Below are 21,990 nucleotides of genomic sequence, written 5' to 3'. Positions count from 1 at the left end.
AATATCTGTTTGTTTCTCCTTAAATATCTGTTTGTTTCCTCTTCATGAAAACCCGCCCCCTTTATTGACTCATTTTCTGTAAGGAACCCACCCTCTCCCTTCCCCCAGCTTTCTTTCAAACCAAATAAAGTCACTATCATTTAAAAATCATTTATTCTTTATTAATAGATTAGAAAAAGAGGGAGGGAACCCGGGTGGGATTTGGGAGGAGGATTGGTGGGAAGGAAAAGGCCACTAAAAAAAGGTTAAAAAAATGACAGCCTTTTGCTTGGGCTGTCTACTGGGGTGGAATGGGAAGGTGTATGGAGCCTCCCTCCCCCGCGTTCTTACACATCTGGGTGAGGAGGATACGGAACATGGGGAGAGGGGAGGGTGGAACAGGGGCTGTAGCGGCAGTCTGTTTTCCTGCAGCCGTTCCTGAAGCTCCACCAGACGCCGGAGCATGTCTGTTTGCTCACGCAGCAGCCCCAGCGTTGCATCCTGCCTCCTCTGATCTTCCTGCCGCCACCTCTCATCTCGAACGTCCCTCCTGTCCTCACGTTGGTCCCTCCTGTCCTCACGTTCACTGGCTTCTTTCCTATACTTTGCAACCGTTTCCTTTCACTCATTCAGATGAGCTCTGTCACTGCGGCTGGATTCCATAATTTCAGAAAACATCTCGTCTCGCGTTCTCTTCTTACGACGCCTTATCTGTGATAGCCTTCGGGATGGAGGAGGGAGGCTTGAGGAATTTGCAGCTGCTGTAGGGAGGGGAAAAAAGAGAGAATTGTTTAAAAAGATACATTTTGCAGAACAATGCTTATACTCTTTCACGGTGACCAACACTATTCACATTACATAGCGCATGTGATTTCTGTGCAAGGTCGCATTTTGCCTCTTAATGCTGAGTGCCTGTGGCTTTGCTGCTAGAGATCACAGGTCTGGGCAACAGAATTCGGCTTGCATGCGGCCATGGTAAGCCATTGTCTTACAGCTTCTGTGCCCTCCTTTGCCACATACCAAGCATAGCCTGTAGAGTGCTGCGGTTTTTCTGTTAACATTCAGCAGCAGAAAACAAACTAAGCACCCCCCCCGCCATGAATTCTCTGGGATGATCGCTGTACCCCTCCCCCCACCGCGTGGCTGGTATCAGGGAAGATCCCTGCAGGAACCAAACTAACCACACACCCCCCGCCGCCGCCCCCCTCCCACCATAAATTCTCTGGGATGATCACGGTACCCCTCCCCCCACCGCGTGGCTGGTAACAGGGAAGATCCCTGCTAGCCAAACGCGGAAAGCTCAGGGCCAATTTCCCATCTGGGCTTGACCAACTGCAGGGAAGGATTTATTTTCTGCCACAGGCAAACAGCCCAGTAGGAACGGCCACCTCTGTCCCCTTAATTAAGTTCCCGTATTTCGACCAGGTTACCATGAGTGATATCACTCTCCTGAGGATTACACAACAAGATAAAGAACGGATGTTGCTTGAATGCCAGCAAACACCGGGACCATATGCTGCCAGGCTTTGTCAGGCAATGATACCAGATTACTTGCTGCAAGCATGGCGTGGTCAAGTGTCCTACCATGGAGGACGGAATAAGGATGCACTGCCCAGAAACCTTGTGGCAAGGCTTTTGGAGTACCTCCAGGAGAGCTTCATGGAGATGTCCCTGGAGGATTTCCGCTCCATCCCCAGACACGTTAACAGACTTTTCCAGTAGCTGAACTGACCGCAAATGCATCCCAAGTCCTCAGGGCAAAGTAATCATTAAAAACCGTTTGCTTTTAAAACAAGTTTTATATTTTAAAAGGTAAACTCACCTGAGGTCCCTTTGGGTCTTGGGTACTGGCTTGGGAGGGTTGGGAGGGTACTTCAGTCAGGGTGAGAAAAAGATCCTGGCTGTTGGGGAGAACGGAGTGCTGTGTGCTCTCTGCAAGCTCCTCCTCCTCCTCCTCCTCCTCCTCCTCCTCCTCTCCCCCATCGGCAGAATCCTCAGGTGTAGCTGATGAGACTATCCCCGACCCGGAATCCACGATCACAGGTGGGGTAGTGGTGGCAGCCCCCTCCTAGAATTGCATGCAGCTCGGCGTAGAAGCGGCATGTCCGTGGCTCTGACCCGGAGCGACTGTTTGCCTCCTTTGTTTTTTGATAGGCTTGTCTGAGCTCCTTGACTTTCACGCGGCACTGATCTGAGTCCCTATTGTGGCCTCTCTCCATCATGCCCTTGGAGATTTTTTCAAAAGTTTTGGCATTTCGTCTTTTAGAACGAAGTTCTGCAAGCACTGAATCCTCTCCCAATACAGCGATCAGATCCAGTACCTCCCGTACGGTCCATGCTGGTGCTCTTTTTCGATTATCAGCCTGCATGGTTACCTGTGCTGATGAGCTATCTGTGGTCACCTGTGCTCTCCACGCTGGGCAAACAGGAAATGAAATTCAAATGTTCGCGGGGCTTTTCCTGTCTACCTGGCCAGTGCATCCGAGTTTAGATTGCTGTCCAGAGTGGTCATAATGATGCACTGTGGGATAGCTCCCGGAGGCCAATACCATCAAATTGCGGCCACACTATCCCTAATTCGAAATGTTAAAATCGATTTTGGCGCTACTCCGCTCGTCGGGGTGGAGTACAGAAATCGATTTAAAGGGCCCTTTACATCGAAATAAATAGCGTCGTTGTGTGGACGGTTGCAGGGTAAATTCGAATTAAAGCTGATAAATCCAAATTAAAGTCGTAGTGTAGACCAGGCCTCAGACTTTATTCTTGCCAACAAGGAAGTTTGGGGTGTTTTTTTACATTTCAGCATCAGAAAAATATGTCCCTTTCCTGTGCTTGTGTATAAGGACATACTGTATAGGACCATGATTGTTCTAGTCAGAAGGACCCAAAAAGAAATTGAGCCTAAATACTTTTGTGGATCTGGGCCAAGCTACTTCACAAATATTTGTGCTGTAGCAAAAGGTATTTATTTGCCAGAGTGTTCTCATCTGAAGTTTATTGTTTGATATGCAACTTTCCTATTTTAAGATAGACCTCTTGAGGTATCTCTCCCCAAGTACTTAGTTGTTTCATATTCACAGTAGCTTTCCTTTCCTGCTTATTGTTCTGAAAGGCTGTTCTTTGAGCCCACCATGAATACTTTCATTTGAATCAATTATTCACAGAAAGATCCAAAGAAGTTGTTTGTAAAGGCAAGACACCTGCTTTTAATTTGTCTGATCTGGACGCAATATGCAACTAGAGCAAACACTTGTTTGGAGCTTGGGAGTATCTCAGTAGGGAACATTTCAATTGGAAACCAAAATACATAACCATTTTGACCACGCGTCTCAAATCCATTCTGCATACGTAATACTAGTCTTTTCCCCTTCGTAGCAAATTTGAATGAACCATCAACATCTCTGTTCTTTCTGTTTCTGTAGTTGCTATGAAAACATCTTATTAAAATGGAAAACGAGGATAAAGCTCACTGCTACCATAAACAGGTGGAACTCCAGAAGTGAATTTCATTAAGTCAACAGTAGCTTTGAAACTGGAGCATCTCTGTTTGCCTTTCCAGTCATCACACTCTTAATTTAATTAAAGATCCGCTAGGATTTACTTTGATATAAAACATACAAGCTTAATATCTGAGATAGGTGTACAATATAATGTTAAACAATTTCAGTCTATTACCTAGACAGAGAGCTATAATATTTGTTATAAGCTTTGTAGTACCTCCCTACAACACTTGCTTTTGTTCTATGGTAGTCTCTCTTCCCGTAACTTGGGTCTCCAGCCAGGTCACAATTTAGTCCACCCATTCCGGGATAAGAGAGTCCAACAAATAACCCCAAATTCCTCACTTAAAGGTCTTTGTCTCCAACCCTAGACCCTATGGTCCTCTCACTTGTCTCTCAGGGTTCTCCCTGGGTCCTTATCCCCTTTGCAGGGGATTCATGCCACCTTTAGTAGTTGATGGGGAAGCTGGCCCTCCGCCTACACCAGGTTTCAACCCAGGGAACCTATAGCAAGAAGTAAAGGTCTACTCAGTTCCACTCCTTGTTGCTGTTTCCCTGGGCTTCTCCTACCCAGACTTTCTCCCCTATAACATCTCTAGATCCACCCTTGTTTCAGGGCCAGGACTCTTAGGGCCCTCCATTAAAATCCTCTAAGAAAATTCTAGCAAAGGAATATAAACTAAACCCACTTCTGACCTCCTTGGGCCTGACCTTGTGTCATAACTATAAAGGGAAGGGTGTAACAGCTGTCCTGTGTATAGTACTATAAAATCCCTCCTGGCCAGAGACTCCAAAATCCTTTTCCCTGTAAAGAAGCTCAGGTAACCTGGCTGGCATCTGACCCAAAGGACCAATAAGGGGACAAGATACTTTCAAATCTTGGTGGGGGGAAGGCTTTTTGTTTGTGCTCTTTGTTTGGGAAGTTGTTCGCTCTTGGGACTGAGAGGGACCAGACATCAATCCAGGTTCTCCCCATCTTTCTAAACAAGTCTCTCATATTTCAAACTTGTAAGTAAAAAGCCAGGCAAGGCATCTTAGTTTTACTTTGTTTTCTCAACTTGTAAATGTACCTTTTACTAGAGTGTTTATCTTTGTTTGCTATACTTGAACCTGAGGCTAGAGGGAGGTCCTCTGAGCTCTTTAATTTTGATTACCCTGTAAAGTTATTTTCCATACTGATTTTACAGAGATGATTTTTACCTTTTTCTTTAATTAAAAGCCTTCTTTTTAAGAACCTGATTGATTTTTCCTTGTTTTAGATCCAAGGGGGTTGGATCTGTATTCACCAGGAGTTGGTGGTAAAAAAGAAGCGGGGATGGTTAATTTCTCCTTGTTTTAAGATCCAAGGGGTTTGGATCTGTATTCACCAGGGAATTGGTGAAGGTTTCTCAAGGCTTCCCAGGGAAGGGAATTAGTTTTTGAGAATGGTGGCAGCGGACCAGAATCTAAGCTGGTAGTTAAGCTTAGAAGTTTTCATGCAGGCCCCCACATTTGTACCTTAAAGTTCAGAGTGGGGATACAGCCTTGACTCCTTGTGTACCTCTCAATTAAATGCCTTTCAGGGTACTCTCCCTGGAGTTCCAGTTCCTGTCCTTTTGTCATGGCTTTCCCAACAGAGCCTGATCCATTCTGGTGGTTGTCCTATGTTAATCCTGTCTGCTTTGCCAGCCTCCTCTACTCAGGTGAGTATATAAGGGCTTGCTCTCCCCTTAGTCTTCCTTCTCTCTAATCCCGGAAAGTGACTGCTGACTCTCTCCCTGCAGTCCCCTTCTGTGTAAACTTTCTGCTTTTATGATCACTAGCCAGCTCCTCACCAGCTGGGCTTCATCTCTAATTAAGCCTGGCCCACTCTCCAGATGCAGCCAGATAATATAACTAGCCTCTCAGTCTCTCATTAACCTTTCAGGACCTGTGAAGGTGCATGCCCCTTTAAGTAAAGTTTACATTCTACAGCACAAGATGGCAGCCACCAGGAAAAGCATTGGATTGCTGAACTACCACAAACTGGCCTAATCTGATCCATGACCATCCTTCTTCTTTCCCCACAAATAGTTACAGTATTGTGCACATTTTATATGTGTTTCTAATCAGAAGTGTATCCTGTCACTAGAGACTTTACTGAATACATTTTTTTTTGTGGTTCACTTGTATTGTTAAGTCCACAAGAGCAGGAACGACTGATTGAAGTGCACCTGCCGTATGTATGATACAAGGCATTAATTTGGTTACACCCAAGTAGAACATCTGCAAAGGGATAGTAATAAGTAAAGCTTACTGTTTGTATCTTTATCCTTTTACCTGCTCCTATGTTCTTAATAGCTTAATTATACATAATTACTGTAGAATTGTTTACATACCTCTATCCCCCCATATGAGATTTCACACTTGCTTTTCTTTTTCATAAGCTCCTGCTACTGCCATCATTTTGTATGTAAACAAAATATGTCCTCACAAAAATAAAAGGATAACTAATTTGCTAACAATTTTATCCTCAGAGTATCTTGTTATTCCTGAGTGACTGTTGCTAGGTAATCCCTTTCATACTAAACTGGAGGGATCCAATGTGATTTTCAAATGATATGTTTTAGTTCATTTAAGCACTTGATGGCATTAATTTGAAATGAGGGAATTACCAAAGTCCAGAGATAGTCTAGAAACAGAAGCACTGGTACTGCCAAGTCACAGAGTGAAATAGCAGGTGGTAACTCAATAAACATATATTTACAAAACAATTTTAACCATTCTTAACAATTGTAATGGAAATATGTATCACACACACCAAAATGCATGTACCCAATTCCATGAACTACACAGGAAGTGGTATTCTGTATTTCACACACTTTTCCTTACACTATTGTAGAACTGGATACAGCTAAATTTTTGCATTGACAAATAATAAATCATTTTTATGGAGTAAAAGTTATACTCACTGTCATGGTGTGCATACAGGCTCCAAATGGCTAACATGCACTTCGAAAAGTGGAGATCTTTGTTTGGAGTAGCAGAAAAAACTCCTTGAAGAGTTCATCTCCCTTGATATTTGGGTGGTCAAAAGGGGTGGGAATGCCTGTGAGGCTCAGGGAAGCCGTTGGCTCTTGAACATTTGGAGAGGGTATATAAATCCTGTCCCTCCAGCCTGAGGTCCCTCTCACAGCCAGGTTAGCAGCTACAAGAAGGCACCAAAGGAGCCTCTTGTGGTTATACATGGGTGTATAAGAGTTCCCTGTAGGTTTGGGGGTACCCAGAAGGCTCCAGGGTGACCAGTAGGGTCCCAGAGAGGACTGGGTGAAATCACCCCAGGATCATAACAGAGTTATTCAAAGTAGCAGTGGAAAAGATAGGCAGCTAGTAAATGCACGTGTTTCCCCCCCCAGTGAAGGCTTCTTCTTTGCCAGGAACAGGCAAGTGGCTGGAGAGGCAGGGGCAGGGTGGTGAAGATCTCCTTTTGGCAGCAGTTCAGTGCAGGTACTCATTCCACAGGGAATCTGGTTCCCTGATAAACCAGAATTGGGGAAATCATCCCTTAAAGGAGGCAGGGAACAGGGTTGGGGTTCCTGATGCCTGGTATAACAAGTAGACAATTCCTTTTCTCCAGCTCCTTAAGCCTATTCTGAGGGGAAGGCAATGGTGTCCCAGCAATAAGAAGTCTGGGGGCTATTGACCAGGTGAAAACAATCAACGAAAAACTCATGACCTGCATCATATGAGTTATCACCGATAGTTCCCAGAGAAGTTAATCAAGTTGTGGCCTAATTAAACCACACATCCCTTGCATCTTGTCTTTCTTCCTGCAGGCCTGGGACAAAGGCACTGTCATCAGGTTTGTCTAGGCCACAATGAAGTCTCAGGATGAAGGAATTTTTAAAGGGAGGTAATTCAGACATGTCAAGCTCTGCATGACCCTGACAAATGGCTGCAGTCACTGGGTTTATCATTAGGTCATTTGCAAACAGGGCCGGCTCTAGGTTTTTTGCCGCCCCAAGCAAAAAAATTTTTGGCTGCCCCCCACCCCAGCCCTGGGCTGTCACCCCCCCCCCACACCAGTGCCCTCCCCGACCCGCACCCACTTCCGCCCCAGCCCTGGGCTCTCTCTCCCCCCACACACACTCCCTGCCGCCCAGCACTGGGCTCTCCCCCCCACCCCACCCCACCCACACCCCCGGCCTCCCCAGCACTGGGCTCCCCCCCACTAGTGCTGACTCTGTCCGCTCCCCCCTCGCCTCCAGCTAGTCCGGCGCTGGCAGGGTCGGGGTAAGCAGCGAGGCTCCCAGGCCGTGCTTCAGCCCAGGGTCCCTCCAGCCAGGGCTTCTGCCTCCAGGACTGGCCGGGAGAGCAGAGCTGGGGGACCACCCTGACAAGGGACTGAGGAGCCGGGGCAGGGTAGCCCCATAGGGAGCGGAGCTCTGGAGAGCGGGAAGCAGGCCCCGCACAACAGCGCCCTGCCCTCTATGGCCCTGCTGCTGCTGCTGCCTCTGGCTGCCCTGCCACAGTCCCTGGGCGGCTTGGGCCGCTTCACCCAGCCCCGGCTGTGGTGCTGGGGGGCGGCCGCCCTGCGACATCTGCAGGCGGCTCCCTGTGCCCCGTGGGGCAGCCCCCAGCCCAAGTGTCGCCCGTTCAGAGCCTGCCTGGCCCAGCCACGAGGTGCGGGCGCTGCTCCCGCATGGCGCGAACTGCAGTGGCCCCAGGGCGCCCCCCGTGCACGACGTGCTGCTACTGCCAGGGCTGGCCCGTAGCAAAAAAAAAAAAAAAAAGATGGCCGGAATGCTGCCCCCGAAAATCTGCCGCCCCAAGCACGTTCTTGGTTTGCTGGTGCCTAGAGCCGGCCCTGTTTGCAAAAGTCAAATATTGCTACTGAAGAAATTCATATGAGTTAGTCAAAGTAGTTTTTATACTGGCAAATAAAGACATCCGTATGAGACAGTTTGGACCAAACCTTTTACATTGACATATCAAAGCACTGTAGCACAGATAATGCAGCACTAAAGAAAAGTCCCTACCACAGCCCTGAAGATCTTCAAACACCATCCAAGACTTGACCCTCACTGGCAACTGCAGGAACATTATCAGCAAGAGAGATTAAAAAATAAAATAAAAAGCATACTCACCACATTGGAAGGCACGCAGTCCACAAATCAAAAACCTCACATTTACCTTAATATTCAGGATGGTGACCTGATGCACCTCACACCCCATTCTCCTGCTATCAGTCAATGATCACAGCATATTGTATTATATCCTAGATAAGATGCAGTCTTCCCTGCACAGAACCATCAGTCCACAGACAACATCTTCTCCTGTTCACCATTCCAAACCATTCTTTATGTATATAACAGACATTCCACTGTATCTCCCTAAATCGCCTTCCTGTTGAAACACTGATAGACACAGGGCAGATATGCACCTTTACCCCAAACACTTGACATAATGACCTCACAGCACTTAGACACATGCTATCTACACACATCAGAGTACCACTTTCACTGTGGTGAAGACTATGGAGAAGAGATAGGCATAAGCACTGTGTGTAATGCATGATTCTTCATATACAGTCAATTACAAGGAGAATTTCTAAAGTTGTTATGATATTTAAGTTACCTGTATTATCCAGGTGGAAAATGCACAAGAATACAAGTCAGAATTTAAATCATTTGAGGAACCTTCACTATGTATTTCCTGGCTATTCCAATTTCTTACTCTTTAATTACATCATTTTAAAGAAATTCACTTGTGTTTGATATGAATACTGTATATTTTCAACCAGCTGTAAAGTTGTGTTCTTGCATGTGGGAGGAATTAAATGCCCTAATTAAAAACATGTGATTCACTTCACTGTTTCAAATTAACCATGGCCTTTGTGACATTCATATTTATTTGTTAATACCATTTGTAATCAGATCCTCTTCTGAACTATCCTGTATGTACAGGCATTTAAAACAGATGCATAGGAGTGTATGTGTTAATACTAATTAAACAGCTTGACATTTTTCAAATATTTTAAATTCCAATTTTTACATTGGTTTTACATATGACAGAAGTAATGGGATCTTTAAAAGTCATAATCAATCTCATCCAAAACCTCTGCTCCCTATTGGAGAAAGGGACATCTCCCTCCTGATTTCCAATGTGAACCTTATACAATCACAAAATCATCAAAATATAAGACTGGAGGGGGCCTTGATAAGTTATCTAGTCACCCACGCTAAATCAATACCATGTATACCTAATACCATCATGAAAGGTGTTTGTCTATCCTGTTCCTAAAATCTTCCAGTGATGGTAATTCCCCAACCTCCTTTGGTAACCTATTCCACTACATAACTACCCTAATACACCTCTACCTTGATATAACACTGTCCTCGGGAGCCAAAAAATCTTACCATGTTATAGGTGAAACTGTGTTATATTGAACTTGCTTTGATCCACCGGAGTGCGCAGCCCCCCCCCCACCCGGAGCGCTGCTTTACCGCGTTATATCCAAATTTGTGTTATATCGGGTCTCGTTATATCGGGGTAGAGGTGCAGTTAGAAAGATTTTCTGAATATCTAACTAAATCTCCCTTGATGCAGATTAATGCCATTAGTTCTTGTCTTACCTTCAGTGGACATAGAAAACAATTGATCACTGTCCTCTTTGTAACAGACCTTAACATATTTGAGAACTGTTATCATGTCCCCCCATTTTCTTTTCTCAAGACTAAATATGTGCTGTCTTTTTAACCTTTCTTCATAGCTCACATTTTCCATTTTTTTAAAAATAATTCTGTTGCTCTTCTCTGGAGTCTCTTGAATTTGTTCACTTCTTTTTTAAAGTGTGGCACCCAAAAATGGACACAGTACTTCAGCTGAGGCTTTATCAGTGCTGAGTTGAATGGGACTATTAACCCCCTTGCCTTACATATACCACTCTTATGAATACACCTTAGAATGGCATTAATCTTTTTCAACACTGCATCACACTGTTGGCTTATATGCAATTTGTGATCCACTCTAATCCCCAGATCCTTTTTTCAGTAGTACTACCATCTAACCAGATATCACCCATTTTCTAGTTGTGCATTTGATTTCTCCTGCTTAACTTTAGTACTTTACACTTGTCTTTACTGAATTTCACCTTGTTGATTTCAAAGCAATTCTCCAATTTGTCAAAGTTCTAATTCTAACCCTGTCCCGCAAAATGCTTGCAATTCTTCTCAGGTTTGTATCATCCACAATTTTATAAGCATTATCTCCATTCCATTATCCAAGGCATTAATACGAGTGTTGAATACTGTAGTACCAGACATAGGACAGATCCCTATAGGACCCCACTAGATACATCCTTCCAGTTTGACAGTGAACCACTGATGACTACTCTGAGTAGTTTTTCAACCTATTGTCCACTGTGTAGCAATTTCATCTAGAAAGCATTTCCCTAGTTGGGAAAACATTTAATGATTCTTTCAAATCATATTTTATTCAATTTATAATCCATGATTGCTATTTGTGGTCCATCTAGAAATGTAATGACTGAGATTTTAGGAGAGAAATATAAAAGAGGCTGGGATTACAACTTTAGTATTCAAAGCACATTCTACTAGTTTTGCACTATTTCCTCATACCTACCAACCATTCTTGCTATAGTAAATGTGGATAAACTTAATAAGGTTCAAAGCACTGGCTCAATTTAGATTCACACCCAAAGGACAGATGCATTATTACTTGAACAGTAGTTACAACTGTCCGAAACCAATGTATACAACAAGGCTGGAGATTGCAATCAGATTAGTTTTATATTTCCAGATGGACCTACAAATTGCAAAATATGGATAATAAATTGTATAAAACGTGTTTTGAAAGAATCATTACATGTTTTTTCCAACCTCAAGAGAGGCTACATTTGGGTTTGGTTCAAGGTTTGATTGAATAATGTAAACAATGGTCTGATCCTTCAAAATGGTTTACCCATTCTGAAAGAGAATAAGTGGTATTCAGGTCCATTTGACTCAATGCAATTTGCACTGCGGGGGCTCCAACTCTCACAGATCTTGGGAGACAGACCTGTCCTCGCTTACAGACAACCCCCCAACCTAAAGCAAATACTCACCAGCAACCACACATCACTGAACAAAACCACTAACCCAGGAACCTATCCTTGTAACAAACCCCGATGCCAACTCTGTCCACATATCTATTCAAGTGACATCATCATAGGACCTAATCACATCAGCCATACCATCAGGGGCTCGTTCACCTGCACATCTACCAATGTGATCTATGCCATCATGTGCCAGCAATGCCCCTCTGCCATGTACATTGGCCAAACCGGACAGTCTCTACGCAAAAGAATTAATGGACACAAATCTGACATCAGGAATCAAAATACTCAAAAACCAGTGGGAGAACACTTTAACCTGTCTGGTCATTCAGTGACAGACCTGCGGGTGGCTATATTACAACAGAAAAACTTCAAAAACAGACTCCAAAGAGAGACTGCAGAGCTAGAATTGATATGCAAACTAGACACAATTAACTCCGGTTTGAATAAGGACTGGGAATGGCTGAGCCATTACAAACGTTGACTATCTCCCCTTGTAAGTACTCTCACACTTCTTATCACACTGTCTGTACTCTGCTAGCTTGATTATCACTTCAAAAGTTTTTTTTTTTTTTTTTTTTTTCTCTTAATTAATTGGCCTCTCAGAGTTAGTAAGACAACTCCACCTGTTTATGCTCTCTGTATGTGTGTATATATATCTCCTCATTATATGTTCCATTCTATATGCATCCGAAGAAGTGGGCTGTAGTCCACGAAAGCTTATGCTCTAATAAATTTGTTAGTCTCTAAGGTGCCACAAGTACTCCTGTTCTTCTTTTTGCGGATACAGACTAACACGGCTGTTACTCTGAAACTTAACATCCTGTTATTCTCTGCTTTGGAGGAAACAGAAGAGAGGTACTAAGAAGTGTCAGTTTTCATAATGGAATGTAAAGGTTTTATTGTGGCAAGTGTTTTGAATGTGTTGCAAACGATAATGTGTATATTAAATTATAAAAATTATAAGTTTGCAACACATTCAGAATACTTGCCACCATAAAAACTTCAGATTCCATTACAGAACTTCACACTTCTCACTATCTCTCTTTTGGGTGGTCTAATCTGTCCTTTGGGTGTTAATATTTGAGTAACATATGGTGCCCAAATATTTATCTTGTGTACCTACCTTTTAGTACAAAACCATTGAGTTCTTCAGCTAAAGAGAGCTATTGTGTCAAGCAAAATCTCTGAAATGGAAGGGTACTAAATGTCCAGTATAACTGTATGAATACTGATAATGAAAGAGTTCTGCAGCTTTGATTAATCACTTTCAGCTAGCAAGAGGTGCTGACCCATTTGACAGAAGGTGCCTTGCACTGATTAGCATACAGAAATGAAGAATAGTAGAAGCATAATGTTTTATATTCATGCAATCAAATTAAATTAAAATGTTAAACTTGTTACAAGAAGCAATGAACGTGAAGGCATCTATAGTTAAGGGTGAAATGCCCTCTTGTGTTCTTAAAACCTACAACACTACAGGAAGAACTAACAATCTAAAGTGGTGTCCCTCAGATTGGTTATCACTTTTTTGAAATCACTTTTTTTGCAACCCTCTTACATTTACTATACAAGTAAGAGTAAAAATGTACCAATGACAACAATTATAAACTTATTTAACTCTACTTGTATGTGTGTGTTTTTCAAGAATCTGACAGTGGATACTTGACCTTGCAGGGTTAACGGATTGTGGAGAATGGGGGAGTGAGATTTTCTTTATTTTAGACTGTGATAACATTTTCAGTGCCTTATGCCTTCCCCCCCACATTCCGATTGCCTTTTGTGACCCTCCTCCTCAAGGAGGTTGCAACCCATTGGTTGAGAAACATTTATCCAAGGTAATATATCGTTACTTTTGTGCATAGTGAGCACAGAGTAGATTCCACCCTTAAGACAATCAAACTTAAGGCTCCTAAACAATTTACCTTAGAAGTTGTTTTTCATTTCAGATATAGAGATTGAGTTTCCTCCAATTTTCTTTAGCAAATTTGTTGAACTATGATTATTTTTCTTCTAATCTCACATATCACAAATATATCCCAAACAAATACTTTGAGTACACACTCTGTGATAAAGAGTATGTATTATGTATAGTGCTACCACTTTCATCAAGAGCATACCAGAAGTTGTAGCTATGTGCCTTTAATTGTTTTGAATTAACTGCATAAAATCTTCTGAGTCCCACACCTGTGTATTAATCAAGTCTGTTATGACATAATAGTTCAAATATTCCCATATTTTCATTATAAACAACCTTCAAGTGAGAGAACAAAACCGATTGTCTACTCAAAAACATTAATAGAAAATGTCTTTACATCAGTAAGTTAAAAATAACCTTCAGGGAAACCTACAGGTATTGGATCTCTTATGACTACTATTACTTTAACAGTGACTTAGGATCTTAAATTTAGGCATCTGTTTCTGAAGATGTTGGCCTTAAAATAAGATCTGCTTATTTTATATGATCAAGGTTTTTTAGGATTATTTTATTATTTTGTCCGCTATCATCTTCACTGTTGTTATATCATTTTCTAATCATTGCTTCTAAACATGCAGTAGCATGTTGTATGCATAATTGTATTATGTGTTATTTTATATAGCCAATAAAAGAAACAATGATAATGAGGTAGGTTGATGGTTTAGCATTTTAGTATGATGAAATACCCATTGCAGTAACTTTATAAAGTTCAATTATTGTTATTATCTTCAGTGATGACTGAAAAATTTTCACGCTAAATTTTTTGAAGACCCTTTACTGCACAGCTATGAAAGGACATTGGATGTGCTAGTAAGTGTTATACTGACATTTGAGTTCTCTACAAATACAAGACTTAAATAAGTAATAATGTATTTATGAATTTTGCCTCATTGAATTGAAGCTGTCCATGAGCAGAACACAATTTTCTCAGGTCTATTTGTTGTTGCATACATATATTTTACCCAATAATTTTTGGAAAATAGACCAACATAGGTTATTCTGGACTATCTTCATTTGTGAATGAAGTAGTTATGCATACTCAAGTGGGAATGAAATCTTTATTGTACCCTATACCATCATAGTATATGTATCACTATTGTTTTACTAAGAAGTACAAGCATAATGAGACAGTGTTAAGTCCTACTGTGGGAACTACTGCAGAGTGTATTCTATCTGTGCTCTTATCATTGAGTTCAGGAGACGCCAAAGCCCAGATGACACCAGCAGTACGGAGGATACTAGCCAGAAGTGAAATACTGCAATAACAAGTTGTGCCAAAAGCAGCAGCTGGGGAATGAAGCAAAAATGCCAGGCTAGCTTCAAGTAATTAAAGACCCTGTCAGTCAAAAATAGAGCTTGGGGAGCTGAAATTGAAATGGTTTGGTAGATTTAAGTGTAGTGGGCTGTCCACAGAGGAGAGTTTGGGGTTTTTTCTGTCTTCAAAAGAGGAGAAATCCAAGGCTTGAGATCCAAGGCTAAGAACTAATGTGTTAAGGGATGTCTCAAGAACACCTTCATAAAGCCCTCATTATATGAGACTTGGGACTCCTCTACATGGTGCAGCAATGAACAATAGAGGGATGTGAATTCTAAAGTGTACCAACAAGTTGCACACTAACTGATCCATGTAGACCCTGCTGGCACACATTAGAAGTTCCCTAGTGCATGTTACGATAGAATGGTGTAGTTAAGTACCCCATTAGCAGTAGCTAATAGTTTAGTACTGTTTAGTACTACATTAACATGCACTAGTGAGTGTGTGCCATCAGGGTGTACTTTAGAATTCACATTGCCCCTTCAGTGCACATGGCCGTCTTGTATAGACAAGCCCATAGATAATGCAATTGTAATGTTGGGAGCATTCTCTTGCAGACATAAGTAGGTGAAAGCTCAGCTAGAGGAGAGGAACTTAATCTGATTCAAGGAGTCCAAGAGGATTTGTAGTAAAGGATGAAACCAATTGCTGGTAGTGATACAACAGGATATTGGAAACTGGCAGAACAAAAAGCCCTCATAGAAGAAAAAAATCTTGGTTTATCATTGAGCAAGAAATCATGTGATTAATCAAGAAATTTGAACTTTTCGGCGTTCAAGAATAATAAGGTTTGGAAAGCTTTTCACTAAACTAATCATGCATATAAATAACTGTATCCTGATTAGTTGCAGCTGCTACAATTATACACATCTGATCAAACAGACAGCATATACAGTGTAGTTAGTATTACAGCAACACTTTGAAGATGTAAAGTGCTGCAGATTATCTGCATAACTCAGTTTTCTAAGTGCATAATTATTTCTGGATCTCACACTTTATCTTCCTTTCAGAAATGTTAGTTTAAAAGGCCATTGGTGGTCATAATGGAGAAATGCACAGGTATACCAACTTCATGTTTCAATGAAAGAGATTAGTCATAAGGTCTGAGCTGCATAAATAATACAGAATATTTTCAAAAAATCATGTCAAAATTAATTTCTGACTTGTGTTCACTTCCAATGATTTTTTGTGAAATTAAGGTTTACCCACTTTTAGAAAGCAAATGCTAAGATTGCATGCTCAAGTACCCAACAGAGTGAATTTGTAACTGACACATGACTATTCCCATTTGAATTGATATTTTAATATAGGATACAGCTCAGGGACGTGGCTCCCAAAATAAAAGCAATTAAATGAGCCAGATGAGGAACTGACCACAAATTTTGCAACTAAGACTATACAGATACACATGCAATTACTTTGTGAGAATATGCCAAAAGAAAATTAAATTTAAACTCTGCACCCATCCAATAAATCTTATAGCAGCCTAACATCTTTAGTAATAATGCTTCAGGCAATGACTGTGTTTACCAGAAAAGTTTCACATTTTCTGAAATTCTCTTACCGTAAGTTACTGAGAGCCCTTCCAACTAAGCAGATGGTAGGGAATTTATTATGGGAAGATGCCACAATATTTATAATTTACTAGTTTCTGTGTTCTGGTGTAGCAACACTATGTGAAAGTATTCACAGAACATTAACAGGGTAGAGTACAGGAAAGCATAAAAGCATTTAGTAAGCCCCCACCACCTCCACTTGCCACCATGAGCCTCAATGGGAATCACACTGCTAAAATCCCCTGAAGAACATGTATCTAGTGAAAGTAAAATATAAGATACACTAGCTGATACAGTATATGGAACTTTAGAATCTGGTGGAAAGAGTGGCAGTAGAACTTGAAGTTCAACCATTAATTTAGGAGAGACTTCTGGCACAGGTTAGCAGTTTACTATGTGAATACTGCATATATAGTTTTTTTATTATTATTTGGAAGCAGTTACAATTGGAGAACATAATTATCTTTTGTAATTTGCAGATTTTGTTCAATCTTAGTGGAGGAATAATTTATTTTTATTACACATTAAACTTTGTAACAGTCTACATTTTATTAAACTTGTACACTAAAAGTAACAAAACTGTGTTACCAGCAACTAACCCCTCTCCCCCAAACTGTACCCAAAGTACAACTAAAAATGTACATAGGCGTGCATTCATTTTTTATTTGCTAAATTGGGCATCCATTACTTTCCTATATTGGATGCAGAATTATGTTGTTAAAGTCCCATTCAAAGGAAGTATTTCTACATGGGATATGATAGGATTTCATTAGTAGACTAATGCGTCACCAGCACATTACCCATAATACTGGTCAAATTAATTCTTTACAGTTTTGACCACAATTACAGATCAGATGCTCAAGAAGCATTAACCTGGTATAAACCATGTAACATATCAATATAGATTGAATCATATGAATGTAAATTACACAAATTAATTCTACATATAGTCCAAACAGTTGAGGATGTACTTTGTAGTTGAACCAAAATAAATGCCACATTCATTACAGTATTTTATTGTTCGGATATTTTGTTACACAGCTTTGGCAATGGTTTATACAGGATACAGGGAATATTACACCAAATGAATAACTATTATATATAGTACTATACAGTACAATAGATAGTAATAAACTTTAATTCTAATACTTTTATATTCTGGATTAAATTATATGACACACTAGGGAATAAAACGCAAATGGAATTCTGAAATTAACTGGAATAGAGATCAATAAACTAATTCATATTAAAATCAATAATAAAGGAATAGTGGCGTGAATCCACAAGAAACATGATATACAAAACATAACATTCTTTGCTCTGACAGATATTATGGTGCGACAGCTACTAGTGTTCTTATCAACAATCTTAAATAGATCAGTGCGGCTTGTTACTCAGTCAAGTTATACACGGTGCTTATTTTGCATATATTACAACCTCTAAAAATGTTGTTTAAGTAAAACCAACATTTAGCTGTCAGCATAAGATAGAGCTGCCTGGAATATTGCATCAGTTTAAATTCCTTCTTCATGCTTTTGATTGTAACAACATATTTTATTTTCATCACCACATGTATCACAACTGTGCCAATAATGGATTTGAGCTAAGCATGAATAGTGTATTAATTGTTCACATTCTACTAAAGGTCTAGTATCTACTATGAAGTGTGGCTTCTCTCACAAACCATTAATCACATCTTTGGGAATTATATGAGGAAACATTGTTGAGGCTAAGATTAATGTTAAAAGCCATGGAGTATAAAAGCATTTATTTGAGGTGTTTTATTGTACTTAAGTGGAGCACCAATTTAAATTGCAATAATCTGTTTATCATTTCAGAGCATATGGTCACGTGGAAATACTAACAGAACACCTGTTTGGAAATAATACTTTACTCAAAGATTATAAGACAATGAAGTATCTTTTCCTGTCAAAATCATAACACAACCCTCAATCTTTAATGTATGCTTTGGGCTTGTATGTCCTGAGAGAGTGCACAAGATTAACGCACGGAGAAAGTGTTAAGACTGCTTCACAGTGGTGCCAAAGGGCATCGGAAGGACAATTAAGGAGAAAGGCTTCTGGCGCCACCCTCATACACCAGGAAGATGGTCCCCAAAAGAGGGAAACACATGTTATACCACTTGTGTCCAAACTGTGTTCCCCTGGGCATCAAAGGTAGCTTTTTAAAGAAGATTTGTATTTCATTATGAGTTGAAAAAGCACTCATATGATTTTTAAAATGAAGTACTTGACTCAAAGTTGTCTGTAAGGGATGGTGGTAGCAGGCAATAGCTCCTCTAATTGCTTCCCAACACTTCCTTTGCAGTCCCAGGAGCAATTCTAATGTGAGCCTGCTGCACTGCAAGGGAGAATAGCTCTCCCTGATCCATTGCCTGCTTCCCTGCTGGGCTGAAGGAACTCCAGGGGGAACAAGATAAGGACTAGTAATTTCCTATCCTAAGTAGACAAATAATGTAATAGATGCTGACATTTTATTGACAACCAACACAGAGAAAGAAGACATATTGAGCCTCTTCTATACACTAGGAATACAACACTTTTAAGTCTCTGTAGTCTAATCTGGCTGATATTGGATCTATGAGTCTGTCTTGAATTGTTTCAGACTCAATGTACATGTACACATGACCATCCATATATTTGGACATTTTTTTGGCTGCGAATGAAGAAGAGATTATATCTGTCATGATCTAATAATCACTACCTTCATCTTGAAGTCAGTTCTTACCTTAATTCCTGCAAAGAGCTAGATTTATTCCACTGGTACATCCAGCAAGATTGCTGAACCAAATATGGTGTCAGAAGGTTTACAAATAGAATAGTCCAGTGATATACAATCCTGTCAATCATCTGGTGGAATTGTGTGATGAGGCCACAATGATGGAAATAAGGTCTCAAAGTCCTCTCCCTGCACATCATCCTCACACAGTTGGCCTTCTTACCAAGATGGTCCATAATATGTGAAACAGATGGAGACATTTATAGCAAAGATGGAAAATCTTGTGTTCAGAGGCCTGCCTATCTGAGGCAACTAGAACCCACTGAAGTATCAAGTATTTATAATTCTATGTTGTTGCTGTTATGGAAGCTGAGCGAACTTTGTTCTTTTGCATGATAGCCTGGAAATGCTTTCAGCATTATGACAATTACCTATAGCGTTTAATGGGAATGAAGTCAATAGGTTCTACAGAAACTTTACACATAATTATTACAAAATAGTTAGACACAAAATTCAGCAGAAAATTACACACTTTATTAAGCCATTCTATAGAATTCCAAAGCAGAAATATAACTCTTTATTTAAATGCATAGGGCCTTTTGTTGGAACCATCCTCTAGGAAGGGTATCACTTTATAGAAAAGTCCTGCTGAAATTAGTATAAAAGCGGATGGCAGATAGCTTAGTGAATTCAAGATATCATAATCTAGAAACAATGTAAGCTCTCAATGACATACCTATCTATGGTTGGGCTAGAAGCTGCACCATTTCATGTAGCATTGTAAGCTGTTTTGCTTAATCAAATTCTAAATATACTGAAGAAGTTTAATGTTAATACCTGGAGTTAGGCCCAGGGCTTTAATGATTGATAGTGAAATCAAACAGGGAAGTAGTGGATCTTTGGCTATTTGACTTTGTTAATGCCTCACTGATGGAGGGCCAGGAGCCAGAATTCCCAGGTGAGATGCTTCACTTAAGGAATTATCTATTCACATCACAAATCTCATTAACTATTGTGTCCTTAACCAGACCTTTATGAGACATGGTTAATGCAATTGGCTGAAATGCAAAAACTTGTTCAAATAGTATGTAAAATTCACAACTGTGGTTTGATTTGTCCTCTTTGTATTTCTATTTGCCATTTGTGAATACCTGTATGACTAAAGTTTTGTAGTTGATATAATATTATTATTTGTATGGCCACAGCACCTAGGAACCCGAGTCATGGAACAGGACACCATTGTGTTAAGTGATGTAAAAACAAAAGAAAAAGGCATTTCCAGCCTCCAAGGGCTTAAAATCTAAGTATAAGACAAGAGAAAACAGATGGCAGACAGACAGATGGGGAATTACAAGGCAACGAGACAATATTGTGTAAATGGAAAGACATTGTCTAAATGCGAAGGGTGAACAATGTGATGGTGGCAAATATCATGTTAGTTCTACTTTTTTTGGATGTGGGAACCTCTGAGGAGGGAATCAACTAAATAGAAAGAAAAAGAAGGGGAAGGGACTGAAGAAAGGTTGGGGAGGTGAGAATAGACAGGGCAGGTGTGGAGGACTGTGAGGAGGGAGAGGAGGACTGAAGCAAACAGCTAATCAGCACAGGGCAGAGAAAGTTAGACAACATTCTATTTTGTCTGGAAAGCTTTGGTTGCTTCTGATCCTACAAGGTGGAATCTCTGGCTGGCTCCTTCCTGCAGCCCACATGATTGGTGGGATGGGAGACACTGCCTGGGTCCTGCTACATCCAATGCCACCCTTCAAAGGGTGTACACATTCCCAGCAAGAAATTTCCCTTTTATCCAAAGCTTTCATTGAAGCACTATGCAGCCTTCTTGGTTAACAAACCCCACTTTATTCATGATATAGAAAAGGCCATATTCTTATAGGTGATTTCTGTGTAACTTCATTGGTTTCACTTATTTACACAAGACAATCTTACATCATTAACTTATTTATTTTATATGGCTGTTCAATTAATGGCAATGTCCAATGATCATGCAAAGGAGTAAGTTACAGTAAGAAGCCAAAAATACCTAGCACCCTGACAAGAAGTTAAAAATGGTATTCACTACTGAATGAATACAACAACACATATCAAACTGCTAAAAATGTATCTCTGTCGATGAGACCCAGAAGAAGTTCATCATTTAGTTCAACATAGGGGAAAAATCAAATCAGTATCTTAGATGTCTGTATATTAATGTGAAAAGTAAGGGGAACAAGCAGGAAGGACTTGAAATGCTAGTTAATAAACACAACTATGACATAGTTGGCATCTGGCTTGGTGGAATAATACATGACTGGAATATTGGTATAGATTGCTCAGGAAGGACAGGCAGGAATAAAAGAGAGGAGGTGTTGCCTTATATATTAAAAATATATACACTTGGACTGAGGTTGAGATGGAAATAGGAGACACTCGTGTTGAAAGTCTCTGGATAAGGATAAAATGGATACTACTACTACTACTACTACTACAGACAACCTAACCAGGAAAAAAGAGGTGGATGAGGCTTTTTTAAAAACAACTAACAAGACCATAAGAACAGCCATCCTGGGTCAGATAAAAGTTCCATCTAGCCCAGTATCCTGTCTTCTGATAGGATGCCTGGTGCCCAAGAGGGAATGAACAGAATAGGTAATCAAGTGATCCATCCCCTGTCGCCAATTCCCAGCTTCTGGCATCCAAAGTACAGGACTTGGTGATGATGGGGGACTTCAACTACCCTGATATATTTGGGGAAAATAAAACAGCAGGGCACAGATTATCCAACAAGTTCTTGGAATGTATTGGAGACAACTTTTTTATTTCAGAATCTGGAGAAATATATTAGGGGAGAGGCT

Source organism: Malaclemys terrapin, chromosome 2 (assembly GCF_027887155.1).
Source record: "Malaclemys terrapin pileata isolate rMalTer1 chromosome 2, rMalTer1.hap1, whole genome shotgun sequence".
Lineage (NCBI taxonomy): Eukaryota > Metazoa > Chordata > Testudines > Emydidae > Malaclemys > Malaclemys terrapin.
Note: the sequence above shows the minus strand (reverse complement) of the source record.